The sequence below is a fragment of the Montipora foliosa genome, chromosome 5, assembly GCF_036669935.1.
Source record: "Montipora foliosa isolate CH-2021 chromosome 5, ASM3666993v2, whole genome shotgun sequence".
Lineage (NCBI taxonomy): Eukaryota > Metazoa > Cnidaria > Anthozoa > Scleractinia > Acroporidae > Montipora > Montipora foliosa.
The window spans coordinates 40,094,715-40,100,440 of NC_090873.1; positions in this window are offsets into that span (position 1 = coordinate 40,094,715).

Here is a 5,726-nt window from a genome sequence, read left to right on the forward strand (position 1 = left end):
AAAGTTTTGGCATTTTCAAAACAAAAAGAAAACAAAACAAAACAAAACCCGACGTTTTTAAGCCATTTTATGTAGCATAGGAGTTTCGGTGGTTGATCCTTTTCCCCACGCTGTCTTAATTTTGCAACAACCTTTACCAACTTTTCCGCCATATTGATTTTGGATTCATGTCTTGTTGTTTTCCTGGCTCCACAGCTATTATGCTGGGGTACCAGGGCTCCGATTCCGAGAATGCTTATGATTTTTTTTAGGCCCTTTTTTTTTCAATCCGACCGACCGACCCGATATCAGGAAACGCATTCGACGCGAAACGGAGAAAAAAAAGGGGATGGCCTAATCTAAATTGACAATAACAGTCAATCCAGAGAAACTTGAGAATTAAAGGTAATCTTCATGTCAGAGAAAAAGGACATGTTGCTGGAAAATGCCTCAGTATCAGGTCGTATCAGCCTCGACTCCTTGCCCGTTCTAGTCCAACTGTGAAAATACGATTATGGCCTTTGTAATTGAACTTGTTGATCTTGTACCACAAATTTACAAAAGAAGTTGAACAACCTTTGGAATAGTAGTTTGAGATGTGAGTGACCCTACGCGACCCTTTCCTTCAGGGGGAAAGTTTCTCTCTTTGCTGAACATTTTTGTGGTTGAAGCGAGTGAGACTGTACATAATTTTATTTAGGTTCGAAAACCGTTTGTCAATCGACGCGACAGGTACCAGCTAATCGACGGGGAAAGATGTTCGTATTTTTATTCATGTTTTTTTTTAATTGCATATTTTATTTTTCTTAAGCATGTCTCAGTTAAATAGGGGAAAATATGTGTAAACTTTTCGCCTTCTTCAAATCAGTCAGTCAAGAAAAAAAAGGTACTGATTATCTAAAGATTATTGCATAATGAACTATGTCTGAGAATTTAAATGCTGTATACCAAGTAGTCTCCGAGCAATGCTTCTTTAGAAATTCGAAAAAATTTACAAACAATGTATACTGATAAGAGCGTTTGCAGCCAATTTTGATGGCTAATAATTGGCTCGTTCTCAATGCTAAAAGACATAAAAAATGGACCTTGAACAAAATTTAACAAGTTTTCTTTATCTTTTGAAGTCAATTTGTAAATAGCATGATGCCTTCCTGTGAGAAAATTCGTACGCTAATAAAACAAAATAGCATTATTATGCATTGGGGGATCGGTGTTTCTCCGAAGTGTCTCTGAGGCCTTTTACCCAATAAAAGCAACTATTGAAAGGTGTTGAAAAGACCGGACAATATTAGCTTTTCAAAGGCGAGTTTGTTTTAGATATTAAAAAGAGGAATTTTACGATTATAATAACCTTCTGAGTTCCCAAGACTCTAATAGCTCACTTTCGATATATTAAAACTCAGTCCTAAACAAAAGGCATCATCTCGAGGCTCTGGGGAATGAATTCATACAAACCCTTATATTTTTCGATGCCTTTTGTTTAGGGCTGAATTTTAATATATCCAATGTTGTGGCTACGGTTATAATAACCTTTTGAGTTCCCAAGACTCCAATAGCTCACTTTCGATATATTAAAACACAGTCCTAAACAAAAGGCATCATCTCGAGGCTCTGGGGAATGAATACATACAAACCCTTATACTTTTTTATGCCTTTGGTTTAGGGCTGAATTTTAATATATCGAATGTTGTGCCTTCGGATAATTAGTCCAATACTAGAATTTTGACATCTGCATCTCTGGCTGTTATTAAGACTTTGAGACACCCTGCACAAATAGTCTTTGCGACTGACCTGTGAGGGATGCGCCATGGAAACGCCTCCTATACTGCAGTTTATTATCACCTCAGCTTCGTTTTGATACATGTCACATCTGCCTGTCCGAATGGTAAGTTTTAACTTTGGTCGGTATCGTTTGCTCTCTCTTCCTCCTTCTACCCTATTCGTTCTCCCTTTTCTTTAAAGTTATTATTTTATATTTATTATTATTTTTTTTCTATTCTTGTCTATCATTTTGCCTGTTTTGCGGGCTTAAGGTGGCTGAAAACCGTTTTTTCCTCGGTCAGTGGTATTTATAGGCCGGCGAAGAGTTTTTGAAAACAAAACAAATATGACGAGTATGGCGAAAACTTTAGTTCTCCCTCTCGCGATGGTCTTGGAAATGCGGTGTAAATTCTCTTCCATTAGGTTTCATAAAAGCTTTGTTCAGTCACCTTAAAAAGCCCTCAAAGGTTTTATAAGGTTTTTGATGAACGAAACAAGACCACTAAGAAAAGTTGAACTCAGTTAAGAATGTTGTCTTCAGGCAAGTAACATATCTCTGGTAACGGTCACTGCTGTGGAAGTAGAAATTCCTGTTTATGCCAAATTCTCAGTTATAAAGTCCAGTTTGCGGTAAAACCCATGCTCGTAAACAACATTAATTGACAGAAATGCAGCATTTATTGCATCATTTTGATTCACTGGGTAATTTTTTCGCCAGCATGCATCGCCAACAAAACAATCTACTTTCACGGAGAATTCGCAAATCACCAGATACAAAATACTTGAAGGACTCACAGTCAACAAACATTGATCAACAAAGACTGGAAAAAAAAGACTAACAAAAAAATTATCGAAAATTCCCCAGTATCAAATGCCGGCGCAGAGGGATATACAGGGAGGGGGAGGGGAAGGTGGCTAATATTCTTTTTTTCACACTTTGTTGCCAATGTTTTCTCAATTACAAAATTCGGTGAAAAACAGGAGTCCGTGAATAGGAGCCTCCCTATGTACTATATCCTTGAGTCAACCTTTGCTTGTATCTTTCTTCTTTTAGAACTAACCCTTCAGCAAAAGAATTTATTGTTTGTGCTGTTTTTTGTGTTCGTTTGACAATATCTTTTTTTTCTGATTGGCCATTCTTAACATTGCGTGTTGAACTGAAAAACTCGTGGCGTTCTAAAAGTAGATACGCGCAAAGGTTGACTCATAGGGCTTGAATGGGAGAGGCAAGCTCGTACTCATGGGCCCCAGGTGAAAAATTAAATCATGCATAAGGCAACAGCGAGATTATTGCCCGATTATTTAACATCCTGATGAGTGGCTCTCTTCTATTTTTCTTCGTTAGGTCGTTGGAAATTTCAATTTTGCATGCCTTGAGTTACTCAGTGACAATTGTCAGAACTGCATTTTATGTAGCAACTGATAGGGCTTCTGATCCTTTGTACGCAAAGTGTAAATTTTAGCAGGTTTATTTGTATAGAAAACCACATGATGTCGACGGAGTGCAATTTGGAATAAATAAGCATGAGTAATCTTTGTTCATAGACCACCAAAATTGCACGAGCCCCTAGGGCGAGTGCAATTTGTAGTCTTTGAAAAAGATTTGAAGTGCTTATTTATTCCAAATCATATGTTTACATACATCTTATTCGATGGTTTAACATATAATACGCGCGGATATTTTGCGAGTATTTTTCCGAGTCCCGCAGGGTCGAGGAAAAATACGACCAATGAGCACAATGTCCGCGAGTATCATATGTTAAAACCATCAAATAAAAGATTTATTATTCTACTACAAAAAAGGTGTTATTTTGCTTCAATTTTATGTGGTAAGAGTGTTTTGAAAACAATGCATCATCTGTCCTTCAGGGCGCGTGCGAGCGATGTAAACAGCACCAAAAGCCAGCTAAAGATCTTTATTTGATTGGATAAACAAAATGACGAGTGACAAGCTATGACAAGCTAAATTCTCAGGCTTTGCATAGTGTTGAAAACAGTTTCTTTCATTGAAAAACTCCCGTTCCGTCCGTATTTGCTCTATTCTAAACCGGTCAAACCGGGACACTACAATGTATTACCGTCTCATATTTTGCGCGTTCTCTTGACCAAATATGGTAAAATTATTGCTAATATACATAAAAGATTCGAGATCGTTAAACAGAAGAAACGCACGCATATCACGCAATCAGGGAAAAATTGCGCCATAAATTGCACCATCTAGGGAGCGTGCTTGATTTGAAAACAAAAGATATGATTGGTTCTGACCAACCCTATCGTTAAAAGCCAATCATAATCCAGAATTTCGATGTTTAATTAGCACTGGTATTACATTTTTGGCACTGGTGTATTACACTTTTTATACTGTGTTGCACCTGAACTGCTCTGCTCTTAGCCAATCAGAATTGAGTAATTTCTTTCATGTATATTATTATCGGTTTAATATTTTCAATGAAGTCATTATATAATTATTTTTTTTTAGGATAAGGTACCTAGTTGTCCCCAATTAGTATGCTGCTTCACCGGCTGCAAGCTTGAACGACTTGACGCTGTAATAAAGTTTTTGATTGATTCACATTCTATGCCAACAAGTTATGAAAAACGTTCCGTCAGCTCTGAAAAACTCATTCAGATTCAACTGAGTTCTCTAAATCTTGTATGTACTAGCCTTCTTTTAAAGCTTTTAAGTCGTTTCATTGAAAATAGCAAAAATACTGTTATTTGACTTTGCCGCTGTTAGTCGTACGCGCGTCTAGTTGCAGTATACGTAAGTTGCTCATTTCGGACTACATGCTCTTTGTTCAATCCAAATCGAGTTCATTTTGGTGATTTAATTGACAAAGAACTTAATAGTGCCACGAATTAAAGTTTTTTTCTTGCAAATGAGGAATTATTTCTCTATCTACTTGCTTGTGTATTAGCGGAGCACCATGGTTAAGAAAATATTGGTAACCCACCGATTCGAGAAAATTTGGTTCTAGTTATGGCGTCATTGCAACCGTCCGTCCGTACGTACGTCCACCCCGCCACGTATGCCAATGTGACCAGTATCACGTGACCATATCCCGGGCTCAAGTTTAGATTTGCCTAAATCTATACATTACCATATAATTCGAGAATGCAGTGAAGGAGAAAGTCGTTTGAATTAGAACGTTACTGGTTCGCTGCACCAGATCTTCATATTTTTGGTTTCTTTGTTGAAAAAAACATTCACAGGAAGAGCTAAGTTTAAGCATGAAAATTCCCTCCGTAAAAATAATTTAGTATGCGATCTTAGTTTTCGCTTTAAAAATGTAAGAAGAAAGGCGGCTGAGTCATTCTTACAAAAATGTGGTTTAATCAACAGAGTTGATAATGTAAATTGGCCACCGTACAGAGATTTTAAAAGCTGACGTTTCGAGCATTAGCCCTTTGTCAAAGCGAATCGAGGAATTGTGGGTTACGTGCAGTTTTTATGGTAGAGTGGGAGCTACGCTATTGGTGGTAACATGGCAAAGTGAAAAATAGGAATATATTAGTGAAATGAAAAGCGTTCGTTAATAACGTGAGGATTAAGGGTGTCGATTTGGAAGATGAATTTTGTTCCAGATTCTTGCGGCTTTCCGTCGTACCTAGATGTAGGGAAAGCCATGTGTTTTTTGGAGTGGTTAGTGAGCCGAAATCAAAATCGTGTCAAAAGGCATAAAGATCTTTTAGGTGAAGAGAGCCCAAAGGAGTTTTGACTTTCAAGATGACTATCTTCAGCTAAACCTCCAACCTAACTCTAAGGGGACTCTGGTGTGTCGTGGCAGGATACAAGGGGTGTATCCTGTATATCTGCCTGACAAAGACTTGTATACGAAGAAGCTAGTACATCATGAGCGCTTGCGGAACTTGCACGGGGGAGTCGGGCTAACCCTGACAAGTGTGAGGGAAAGCCATTGGGCCCCACGCCTGAGGAAGTTAGCAAAACAAACCATCAAAGCTTGCCATTGTTGCCAAAGATAGCA